The 13478-nt window shown below is 37.4% G+C and overlaps 1 protein-coding gene and 1 long non-coding RNA gene across 3 annotated transcripts in view; one reads left to right on the forward strand and one right to left on the reverse strand.

Annotated features, from left to right (window-relative positions):
* LOC130680809 (uncharacterized) overlaps positions 1-6876 on the reverse strand; it is a 126985-nt gene extending 120109 nt beyond the window's left edge. The window contains exon 1 of the long non-coding RNA XR_008993853.1: positions 6516-6876. This is a non-coding gene — a long non-coding RNA (uncharacterized LOC130680809). The remainder of the gene's footprint in view (positions 1-6515) is intronic.
* Positions 1-13478, forward strand: part of TTC28 (tetratricopeptide repeat domain 28) — a 625746-nt gene that overhangs the window by 94489 nt on the left and 517779 nt on the right. The gene's annotated exons all lie outside the window — the stretch shown is intronic.

The raw sequence follows: 13478 nt of genomic DNA on the forward strand, positions 1-13478 counted from the left end.
TGGAATTTTCGAAGATTATTGAATCAGGTTTTAACGTTGGTGAAAGGCAGGTTGCAAGATGTGAGCTAAATTGAACAGTTCTTCCATTTTCCCTCTACTTAGGTAGCATAGGCGTCCAGATCTCCCCACGTTTGACCAGCAGCTCAGGCAGTCATGGCATTTTATATTATCCAATCATGGATCTAATTGACTGATAGAAATATAGAACATCCAGTCTATTTTAAATGAATGCCTACTGAAAACACCCAAGGTTATCCCTTGAAATAACTTAAAATAGCTCCTTTGTGATTTTTTTTTTTTGCTAGTTTTTAATTTTAATTTTTTAGTGTTGGGGAGTGAGTAGGTAGAATTCCATCAAGACTCATCAAATGCTTCATTGCTGTGCAAGTCCATTATGCTGTTCCATTCATGTCATTACAGTATAAAATAGAATTAATGGAACATAAGTATTCTTCTCTCCTTACACTTTTTCATAGAGCAAAATAATGTTAGAGACCATTTTTTATTTATATTAACTTTGCTACCATACAAATGAGAAAGGTGCACTCCTTTCTTGATAGAAGCAAGGCACGGAAGCTTGGTTAATCATTCTCAGTGTTGGCTACAGGGAAGGTACACCAGTTACAATTGATTCCTGAACACTGAGTTACTTGAATAAGTACATAGAATTCTTGTGATTGATGAAATGAATGAAAACAGTCTTGTCTTTAAAGAATTCTGTCTTGAATAAAGGAATAATGAAAACTATACTAATGTAGATAAACCTTACTGACATTTTATACTTTTGAAGGGAAATGAGGTCTTAAGCTGCTTTAGCAAAAATTTCAAAATGAATTATAGTGATAATTCTGATACTACGGCTCTCTGTCCCTAAGAAATTCTTTAAAATAATTTACTGTCAACTTCTGCAAAATGTCAGTGATACCATGTACTTGTTTTTTTTCTGAAACGTGGTGAGGATTAACTCTTTGGAAATGGAAAAATGTTATCTGTTAAATTGTTATATCTCATCACTGAATCTTCTCACTGAACAACTATCAAGAAGATGGTTTTCATTGATCTGAAGAATTTATCACACCTCATTACACTAAATTTTTTGGGAAATTAAAGGACAGATTTTGTGAGCCCAAGTAACTTCAAAGCTTTGGCTTGTTAAATATTGAAGTGTAGAGATTTGGGGTATGATATAATCATTTATAATTGTGTTTTATCAGATTAATGAGTTCAGATCTTTTGATTTAGGAAAAAGATTAAAGGCCATGATTTATGGTTATTTTCTCCATTAGCAAATCAAGCACATTTTTTGTTCTGCAAATGTGTTAATTGTAATAAGCATTTTAACCACATAGCTCTTCCTTTGAAAAGGAATCTGAACTGCAAAATGCAGTTACATATTTTAAAAATTGGAAGATATTCTTGTTCAGTTAATGCAAATATTTGATTACTTATATATTAACATTATACTAGACACTGTGATGAATAAAAAAAATTATGATACACTTGAAAAGGGGAGAATCTAAAACCTTGGGGAATAGGACTGTTGCTTTTAGTTTTGTATTCCTGGTACCTAGCACAGAGCCTAGCAACAGTAGACATTTACTAAAGATTAGTTGAATGAATAGATGAATGAGAAGGACTTGACGGCTGCTCTCACGAAACTTAGAGCCCCTACATATAATATAATGAGTATATAGAAAACTGGACTGAACAATAGACAATAATCAATAACTGTATGCCAAATAGTTAGAGTTTAGAGGTATTAGAATTTAGAGAAAACAAGTAGTTTTTCAAACCATGTTATTTGAAGTGTAATCAGAATTTATAATTGCAAGGTCAGGTGAAGTCTTGAATAAAGTGGGATATGAACAAACTCTAAAGGATCAGTAGGATTGGATGTGAATATGGGAGGGAGGCATCATAGGTGAGGAGAATGTCATGGCTGATACCAGAATGAGAAAAAATGGTTATGGGCCAATGAGAAAAATGGCCTTCTAGGAAAACATTAAACTATAATAAGTGATACTGATAGGTGGTGTTTAGACAGAAGAGTTTAGATTCCCAAATAGCAGTTTGCCATTCACCACCAAGACTGATTTGCTGAATGCTTCTAACCATATCCATCTGCCAGTAGCCTGCCTGGCACACTGCCTCTCAGCTGTTGCTCAGATGGTTTGACAGATGCATAGATGTCAAGAAATGGTGCTGTTAGTATCAGTAGGCAGCCCTCTGTGAAAGCGAGCAAGCCAGCATGACTTCAAGCTTTATGACTAATTCATGGTGATGTTAATAAAAAATGTACCTTTAAGTGGTGTGGGATAGGCTGGGCTTGCCGTGTGATTCAGAGGTTACCATTGTGGTATGATGTTGGGCTGGAAGGTCTCTCTTTTTACTCCTCACCTTACTTCCTCAACACCCTGAAAAACCAGAATCAATTGATATTTCTTTGTCCATCAATAAAACACAGTTAGAGATGGGACACTTTAGAGAAGGGACAATGCTCAGTTTAACATGAATGCATGTCTCAGTCTTTCCCTAAGACTAGGACTGAGCAAAAGCTCACTGAATGTTGGTCAAGTAGGAAAAACAGTAAGGGAGGCCTACAGGATGGGGTATAAAGGGCAGAGAAGAGGCTTGAAGAGCCAAGGGCAAATCCCATCCATACCCACCTAGAGATATTACAGATTGGTTTAGTGTTATTGTGGGTGTTTGTAATGCATTAGGATTGATTTTAGTAATTGAATAATACTACATAGTATGGACTAATAATGGGAAGAATTGAATTCTTGTTCTACCCTTGCTTGTTAATTAGCTATATGATTTTTGAACAAAATTATTCATTTTCCTTATTGAGAAAACCAGATTGTTAGAACCAAGTGAAGTAATATTTGAGTTCTCTCTTAGTCCTAAAATTTTGTGAATCTCTGTGGGCAATATAAAAACATAGCTGGGAATGAAATTCATAGATGCATATAATAAAAATCCTAACAATTGCAATTTGGATAAAAATAGTTAATTGAGGGATGTGTTTATGTTTCTAACAGTGAAGCTAATAATTATTCACAGGGCATCTACTTTTCTCTTTTAAAGCTTGAAGTATCTTTCTTCTGTACTGTTTAGCTTTATGGTTCTTGGTCGCTTTATTTTATTTTTACTATATATTATATTTAACAACCACACGTTTATATTAGCTGTCTGGATGCAAGCATTGTTGATTTTAGCTCCTCAGTAATTTTTATTGATCATCGTAGAAGTAGAATTAGACTTTAAATGCCTGAACATTGAGATAGTGTAAAAATTTAATACTAAATACATCTTTCAATGGACACCTACTTACAAGGTCTGATTTGGTTGAGGCTCCAGAGTGCTAGTCCATGGTCAAGTAGGTCTGGGCTGCCCCATCTAGCTTTAGATGCCTTTGGTCGGACCTTAGGGAGATCTTAGGTACTGATTACTGAAGACACAGGCCAGATTTATTATTCTTTATGCTGGAGTCAACCTCTGCCCTGCCCAGAACACAGTTCAATGCCCAGATTTGTTTTGGGGTTACGTTGTCCTTCAAAGATTATCTGGGGCTAGGCTATATCCCTTAGGGTGACTCTGATTTACAGAGTCAGGTATTTGGGTGCTTGGTAGGGGAAGAAAAAATGTCACTTGATAGAGCTTTTGTCCCTTGTTAGTCAATTTTTGGGTAATAATAAAAAACTAGTACATGAGAATTATGTGACATAAAATAATTCCAAAAGAGAACAGCAATGTTGGGTGATTAGAAAGAGAGAGACCTACAATTTTCCTATATAGTATTTTTGATGGAATGATTGTAGTATTAAAAAACTATGATTAAAGATATCCTAACTTAAACAAACCCTGGCTAAAGATTAAATAACTTTAACTCTTTGCCCATTGTTAAAACACATATCTCTAGAGAATGATTTTTGTTAAGCTTACTATGAGTGAATTTCTTAATCTTTCCTTAAACCAGGAATAAATCGAGAGGTGGGTAGGAAGAGCATAAGCTATGGTTTTGCACAGTCTAAAAAAATTTTTTTTTATCTAGTGTGAGTTAAGTGATACATATCACTAGAAATATTTTATGATACTTTTCTTAAACATGCCTCAGCATTAAAATGTCCTTAAAATATTGCATGATATCATGGAATCTGACTATTGAAGGAATGCAACCATATTACAGTGAGTAAGTGTTTCATGACTGCTGTCCATGGATGTTAAATAAAAAATGATGGCTTCTTAAATTTGTTTGCAGTGTAAAATTGTGACGCAGAATACTAGATTCTTAAACTGGGGGTGGAAGGACAACAGGCAGGACACTTAATGTGAGAGGCAGAAAATGTTTTGAGAAAATGTATAATACATTATAAGAGAAAGACAAGAATATTGAGTGTAGTTTTGCATCATTTATTAATGGTAGAGCCACTTAGTTGAATTAAGTGTAGAGGTTTTTATTATTTTAAGCTTCATTCATTTAGTTGGTATAAAGGAGGATGTTTGGTGTGATTAAGTGAATCTTTGGCTCATTTGTGCAGAGTACTTATTTGGCAGTCCCAATCCCTGGATAGTACAGCCATAGGAGGTTGTAGCATAACTGCCCATGTTAACACACACACACACACACACACACACACACACACACACACACACACACACACACACACACACAGTTTGAGATCTGTCTTAAGAAATCACTTTATTGAAGTATAATTTACACACAATAAAATACATCAATTTTAAGCATATAGTTCAATGAATTTTGCCTGATCAGATTTATATATTTATCTTGACCATGCCATCAAAATATAGAACATTTCCATGACCCTTAAAGCTCCCTGTGCCTCTTCCCAGTCAGTCCATCTTTATGCCTCTAGCCAAGGCAATCCCTGGACTGCTCACTATCACTATAGATCAGATGTCTTTCCTAGAGTTTAATATGTGTAGAATCATGCAGCATGGACCCTTTTGTGTTTGGCTTCATGGCTTAGCATAATGTTTGTGAGATCATCCATGTTGCTCTCATGTCAGTTATTCATTCCTTTTTATTGCTGAATAGTATTTTATTGCAGTGTTCTAGATATACTACAATTTGTTTATTCACTTGTTAATGGACGTTTGGGTTAGTTTTATTTTTTTGGCATTATGCATAAAACTACTATGAACATTCAAGTACAAGTCTGTGTATACATAAGTTTTCAATTCTGTTAGGTAAACATCTTCATGTAGAATTTCTGGGTCATGTGGTTAAATTTATGTATAACTTTAAAGGAACTACCAAACTGCCAAAGTGTTTGTATCATCTAACACTCTTGTGAGCAATGTAAAGTTCTAGTTGCTTGACATCCTTGTCAACATATGGTGTTATCAGTCTTTTAATTTCAGCTATTTGAATATGTGTATGGTGATATTTCATTGTGGTATTAATTTTCTTTGCCCTGATTACTGATCTTGGTCATCTTATCCTGTGCTTACTGACTTTTAGTCTATCTTCAATTTGTAAAGTGTCTCTTCAGTTCATGTGTGTGTTTTCAGTGGGTTATTTATATATTGGTTGTTCAATATTGGTTGGTAAGAATTCTCAATATTTTCAGGAAATCTTTTCATACATACATACACACAGTGAATATTTACTCCTGCTCTAATGTTACTTTTTCACTTTTTAAACTGAGATATATTTGACATAGAACATTATATTAGCTTCAGGTACACAATATAAAGATTTCATATTTACAAATATTTGCAAAATGTTTCCCACAACAAGTCTAGGTAACATCCATCACCACTCATAGTTACAATTTTTTTCCTTGTTCTGAGAACTTTTAAGGTCTATTTTCTTAAAAACTTTTAAACATACAATACAGTATTATTAACTGTAATCAGCATGCTCTTCATTATATCCCCATGACTTATTTTATTTTATTTATTTATTTATTTATTTATTTATTTATTTATTTATTTATTTTTAGATAATTATTTTTTATTGAAGGGTAGTTGACACACAGTATTACATTACATTAGTTTCAGGTGTACAACACAGTGATTCAACATTTATATACATGATAATTCTAGGTACCAGCTATCACCATACCAAGTTGTTACAATATTTTGACTATATTCCTTATGCTATACATTACATCCCGGTTACTTATTTATTTTACAATTGGAAGTGTGTACTTTTTTTTTGGTTGTTGTTGTTAGGGCATCTCTCATATTTATTGATCAAATGGTTGTTAACAACAATAAAATTCTGTATAGGGGAGTCAATGCTCAATGCACAATCATTAATCCACCCCAAGCCTAATTTTCGTCAGTCTCCAATCTTCTGAAGCATAACGAACAAGTTCTTACATGGAGAACAAATTCTTACATAGTGAATAAGTTACATGGTGAACAGTACAAGGGCAGTCATCACAGAAACTTTTGGTTTTGCTCATGCATTATGAACTATAAACAGTCAGTTCAAATATGAATACACATTTGATTTTTATACTTGATTTATATGTGGATACCACATTTCTCTCTTTATTATTTTTAATAAAATGCTGAAGTGGTAGGTAGATACAACATAAAGGTAGAAAACATAGTTTAGTGTTGTAAGAGAGCAAATGTAGATGATCAGGTGTGTGCCTGTAGACTATGTGTTAATCCAAGCTAGACAAGGGCAATAAAACATCCACATATGCAGAAGATTTCTCTCAGAACAGGGAGGGTGAGGTTCTAAGCCTCACCTCTGTTGATCCCCAATTTCTCACCTGATGACCCCCCTGCGACTGTGCCTGTCTTAGGTTGTTCCTCCCTTGAGGAATCTTACCCGTCTCTGGCTAACCAGTCATCTTCCGGGGCCATACAGGGAAATGTTAAGTTGGTAAGTGAGAGAGAAGCCTTATTGTTTGAAATGGTTAGCTTTTTATTTCTTTGCATATTTATGCCCTGTGGCTTCTATGCCCAGCATTTGTCTTGAGGTATCTTTACCACTTGGAGGAGTTATGATACTCGGTAAATTTGATATGAGGCACGAATTCTATTTAAGAATTCGTTGTAATTAGGAAGGAAGAAGAAAAGCTATAGAAGTAGCAGGCGGGAGAAAACATGGGAAGATTGATTATTTCTTTGACATATCTTCTTGTAGAGTAACTTCAGCATGTATAGATTTTAAGCTACTACTTAAATTGCGCACACACATTAACATAATAGGAGTATAGTTACATAACCAAAGCATACCTGTAATTACCAGCCATCTCCAGTGAAACCAAGAAAACCAGTTAGGCACCCTAGGCATTTGTGAAAACTTATCAATGATATGATGGTTATTATCTAACTGAATTTGAATAGTTTGAGAAAAATCAGACAAATTAAAACAACCCATTCCTGGGCACTGTTCACATCCCATATGTTCTTTTAACAGTAAATAGTCTGTAGTTGTAAGATTTTGGAGCGCTACAATTTGCACTTCTCCTAATTCTTGGTTGAGTTCCAACAGTATAGATCCAGTCAAATTTGTTGTTTTACTGTATGCACAGACCAGCTTAGATATCTCCTTCATTCCCATGGCAAGTCCAGGAGCTGGTGGGATGAGTGCATCTACAGCTGTAGCAGTGCGTGGATCTTTGTTGGGGTTTTTTGATGATCATCTTCTGGCATGAGTCTTCCAGAGAGTGCTGATGTTGGAAGTTCTCTTTCATATCGTATCTTAGTTCATTTTCGGGATAGCAAAATTAGGCTTTGATCCTCTGTATAAACACAAACAGACCCTTTGCCTACACTTTTATATGTCCTTTATATCATTGTGTAGAACTCATTAGAGGTCACCACATAGGAACTGCATTTTTTTTTTTTAATCATTAATCTACACTTACATGACGAATACTTTGTTTACTAGGCTCTCCCCTATACCAGGTCCCCCCTATATACTCCTTTACAGTCACTGTCCATCAGCGTAGCAACCTGTTGTAGAATCACTACTTGTCTTCTCTGTGTTGTACAGCCCTCCCTTTTCTCCTACCCCCCCATGCATGTTAATCTTAATACCCCCCTACTTCTCCCCCCCTTATCCCTCCCTACCCACCCATCCTCCCCAGTCCCTTTCCCTTTGGTACCTGTTAGTCCATTCTTGAGTTCTGTGATTCTGCTGCTGTTTTGTTCCTTCAGTTTTTCCTTTGTTCTTATATTCCACAGATGAGTGAAATCATTTGGTTTTTCTCTTTCTCTGCTTGGCTTGTTTCACTGAGCAAAATACCCTCCAGCTCCATCCATGTTGTTGCAAATGGTTGGATTTGCCCTTTTCTTATGGCTGAGTAGTATTCCATTGTGTATATGTACCACATCTTCTTTATCCATTCATCTATCGATGGACATTTAGGTTGCTTCCAATTCTTGGCTATTGTAAATAGTGCTGCGATAAACATAGGGGTGCACTGATCTTTCTCATACTTGATTGCTGCATTCTTAGGGTAAATTCCTAGGAGTGCAATTCCTGGGTCAAATGGTAAGTCTGTTTTGAGCATTTTGATGTACCTCCATACTGCTTTCCACAATGGTTGAACAAGTTTACATTCCCACCAGCAGTGTAGGAGGGTTCCCCTTTCTCCACAGCCTCGCCAACATTTGTTGTTGTTTGTCTTTTGGATGGCAGCCATCCTTACTGGTGTGAGGTGATACCTCATTGTAGTTTTAATTTGCATTTCTCTGATAATTAGCGATGTGGAGCATCTTTTCATGTGTCTGTTGGCCATCTGTATTTCTTTTTTGGAGAACCGTCTGTTCAGTTCCTTTGCCCATTTTTTAATTGGGTTATTTGTTTTTTGTTTGTTGAGGCGTGTGAGCTCTTTATATATTCTGGACGTCAAGCCTTTATCGGATGTGTCATTTTCAAAGATATTCTCCCATACTGTAGGGTTCCTTTTTGTTCTATTGATGGTGTCTTTTGCTGTACAGAAGCTTTTCAGCTTAATATAGTCCCACTTGTTCATTTTTGCTGTTGTTTTCCTTGCCCGGGGAGATATGTTCAAGAAGAGGTCACTCATGTTTATGTCTAAGAGGTTTTTGCCTATGTTTTCTTCCAAGAGTTTAATGGTTTCATGACTTACATTCAGGTCTTTGATCCATTTTGAGTTAGTTTTGTATATGGGGTTAGACGATGGTCCAGTTTCATTCTCCTACATGTAGCTTTCCAGTTTTGCCAGCACCATCTGTTGAAGAGACTGTCATTTCGCCATTGTATGTCCATGGCTCCTTTATCAAATATTAATTGACCATATATGTCTGAGTTAATGTCTGGATTGTCTAGTCTGTTCCATTGGTCTGTGGCTCTGTTCTTGTGCCAGTACCAAATTGTCTTGATTACTATGGCTTTATAATAGAGCTTGAAGTTGGGGAGTGAGATCCCCCCTACTTTATTCTTCTTTCTCAGGATTGCTTTGGCTATTCGGGGTCTTTGGTGGTTCCATATGAATTTTTGAATTATTTGTTCCAGTTCATTGAAGAATGTTGCTGGTAGTTTCATAGGGATTGCATCAAATCTGTATATTGCTTTGGGCAGGATGGCCATTTTGACGATATTAATTCTTCCTAGCCATGAGCATGGGATGCGTTTCCATCTGTTAGTGTCCCCTTTAATTTCTTTTAAGAGTGACTTGTAGTTTTCAGAATATAAGTCTTTCACTTCTTTGGTTAGGTTTATTCCTAGGTATTTTATTTTTTTTGATGCAATTGTGAATGGAGTTGTTTTCCTGATTTCTCTTTCTGTTGGTTCATTGTTGGTATATAGGAAAGCCACAGATTTCTGTGTGTTGATTTTGTATCCTGCAACTTTGCTGTATTCCGATATCAGTTCTAGTAGTTCTGGGGTGGAGTCTTTAGGGTTTTTTATGTACAGTATCATGTCATCTGCAAATAGTGACAGTTTGACTTCTTCTTTGCCAATCTGGATTCCTTGTATTTTTTTGTTTTGTCTGATTGCCGTGGCTAGGACCTCTAGTACAATGTTAAATAACAGTGGGGAGAGTGGGCATCCCTGTCTAGTTCCCGATCTCAGCGGAAATGCTTTCAGCTTCTCGCTATTCAATATAATGTTGGCTGTGGGTTTTTCATAGATGGCCTTTATTATGTTGAGGTACTTGCCCTCTATTCCCATTTTGCTGAGAGTTTTTATCATGAATGGATGTTGAACTTTGTCAAATGCTTTTTCAGCATCTATGGAGATGATCATGTGGTTTTTGTCTTTCTTTTTGTTGATGTGGTGGATGATATTGATGGACTTTCGAATGTTGTGCCATCCTTGCATCCCTGGGATGAATCCCACTTGGTCATGGTGTACGATGGTTTTGATGTATTTTTGAATTCGGTTTGCTAAAATTTTGTTGAGTATTTTTGCGTCTACGTTCATCAGGGATATTGGTCTGTAGTTTTCTTTTTTGGTGGTGTCTTTGCCTGGTTTTGGTATTAGGGTGATGTTAGCTTCATAGAATGAGTTTGGGAGTATCCCCTCCTCTTCTATTTCTTGGAAAACTTTAAGGAGAATGGGTATTATATCTTCCCTGTATGTCTGATAAAATTCCGAGGTAAATCCATCTGGCCCGGGGGTTTTGTTCTTTGGTAGTTTTTTTTTTTTTTTTTTTTTTTTTTTAATTTTAATAATTATTTTTTATTGAAGGGTAGTTGACACACACTATTACATTACATGAGTTTCAAGTGTACAACACAGTGGTAGAACATTTATATACATAATTCTAGGTTCCAGCTATCACCCTACCAGGCTGTTACAATATCTTGACTATATTCCTTATGCTATACCTTACATCCCGGTTACTAATTTATTTTACCATTGGAAGTCTGTCCTTTTTTTTTTTTTTTTTTTTTTTTGTGAGGGCATCTCTCATATTTATTGATCAAATGGTTGTTAACGACAATAAAATTCTGTATAGGGGAGTCAATGCTCAATGCACAATCATTATTCCACCCCAAGCCTAATTTTTGTCAGTCTCCAATCTTCTGAGGCATAACAAACAAGTTTTTACATGTAGAACAAATTCTTACATAATGAATAAGTTACATAGTGAACAGTACAAGGGCAGTCATCACAGAAACTTTCGGTTTTGCTCATGCATTATGAACTATAAACAGTCAGTTCAAATATGAATACTCATTTGGTTTTTATACTTGATTTATATGTGGATACCACATTTCTCTCTTTATTATTATTATTTTTAATAAAATGCTGAAGTGGTAGGTAGATACAAGATAAAGGTAGAAAACATAGTTTAGTGTTGTAAGAGAGCACATGTAGATGATCAGGTGTGTGCCTGTAGACTATGTGTTAATCCAAGCTAGACCAGGGCAATAAAACATCCACGTATGCAGAAGATTTCTCTCAGAACGGGGGGGTGAGGTTCTAAGCCTCACCTCTGTTGATCCCCAATTTCTCACCTGATGGCCCCCCTGCGACTGTGCCTGTCTTAGGTTGTTCCTCCCTTGAGGAATCTTACCCGTCTCTGGCTAACCAGTCATCTTCCGGGGCCATACAGGGAAATGTTAAGTTGGTAAGTGAGAGAGAAGCCTTATTGTTTGAAAAAGTTAACTTTTTACTTCTTTGCATATTTATGCCCTGTGGCTTCTATGCCCAGCATTTGTCTTGAGGTATCTTTACCACTTGGAAGAATTATGATACTCGGTAAATTTGATATGAGGCACGAATTCTATTTAAGGGTTGTAATTAGGAAGGAAGAAGAAAAGCTATAGAAGTAGCAGGCGGAAGAAAACATGGGAAGATTGATTATTTCTTTGATGTATCTTCTTGTAGAGTAACTTCAGCATGTATAGGTTTTAAGCTACTACTTAAATTGCACACACACATTAACATAATAGGAGTTTAGTTACATAACCAAAGCATATCTGTAATTACCAGCCATCTGCAGTGAAACCAAGAAAACCAGTTAGGCACCTTAGGCATTTGTGAAAACTTATCTATGATATGGTGGATATTGTCCAAATGAACTTGAACAGTCTGAGAGAAATCAGACAAAGTAAAACAACCCATTCCTGGGGACTGTTCACATGCCATATGTTCTTTTCACTTACTACTGGCCTTTCTTTACTGGGGCAACTGCGACCCCTAGTGGCTTGTGTTGGGTAATTGCGTGTAGAGTGGGTCTTTGTGTCTTGCCTGGCCGGGAGGGAGAAATTTCCCTTTCTGTGGGCGGAATTTGTCTCAGGCTGCTTCTCTGCTTTCGCAGCGCCCGGTGGGGTGATGGATGGGGGGGCTGCTTGACTGTTTGCCTCCGTGAGGGGTCTCAGAGCTGTTGCCCAGGGGGTTAGTGCACCCGGTTTTCCCTGTAATTTCCAGCTGCTGTACTGTGACCTGGGTTGTTTCCGTCAAGCTGTTAAGTCCCTGTCCCTTTAAGACTTTCAAAAAAGCCCCCGCTTTTCTTTGTCACAGGGGCATCAGCTTCAGCACCCGCTCTGAGGTCTACCCCCTGTTCTCCCAGTATCCAGGGCCCCCTGGGCATATACTGTGTCTGCGCTCTGGCCCGGATGGCTGGGGCTGGGTGTTCGGCAGTCCTGGGCTCCGTCTCCCTCCCGCTCTGCCTATTGTTCTCCCGCCGGGAGCTGGGGGGAGGGGCGCTCGCGTCCCGCAGGGCCGGGGCTTGTATCTTACCCCTTTCACCAGTCGCTGGGTTCTCGCTGGTGTAGCTGCAGTCTGGCCACTGTCCTGCGTCTTCTGGTCTCTCTTTTAGGGCTAGTTGTGTTTGTTGTATTTTCAAAAGTATATATGTTTTTGGGAGGAGATTCCCACTGTCCTACTCACGCCGCCATGTTGGCTCCGCCTGCCATATGTTCTTTTAACAATAAATAGTTTGTAGTTGTAAGACTTTGGAGCGCTACAATTTGCACTTCTCCAAATTCTTGGTTGAGTTCCAACAGTATAGATCCAGTCCAATTTTGTTGTTTTACTGTATGCACAGGCCAGCTTAGATATCTCCTTCCTCATTCCCATGGCAGGTCCAGGAACTGGTGGGATGAGTGCATCTACAGCTGTAGCAGTGCGTGGATCTTTGTTGGGGTTTTTTGATGATCATCTTCTGGCATGAGTCTTCCAGAGAGTGCTGATGTTGGAAGTTCTTTTTCATATCGTATCTTAGTTCATTTTCGGGGTAGCCCAATTAGGCTTTGATCCTCTGTATAAACACAAACAGACCCTTTGCCTACACTTTTATATGCCCTTTATACCCTTGTGTAGAACTCGTTGGAGGTTACCACACAGGAACTGCCCTTTTTTTTTTTTTTTTTGCTATCACTAATCTACACTTACATGACGAATATTATGTTTACTAGGCTCTCCCCTATACCAGGTCTCCCCTATAAACCCCTTTACAGTCACTGTCCATCAGCATAGCAAAATGTTGTAGAATCACTACTTGCCTTCTCTGTGTTGTACAGCCCTCCCTTTTCTCCTACCCCCCCATGCATGTTAATCT

Source organism: Manis pentadactyla, chromosome 14 (genome assembly GCF_030020395.1).
Source record: "Manis pentadactyla isolate mManPen7 chromosome 14, mManPen7.hap1, whole genome shotgun sequence".
NCBI classification, from domain to species: Eukaryota; Metazoa; Chordata; class Mammalia; order Pholidota; family Manidae; genus Manis; species Manis pentadactyla.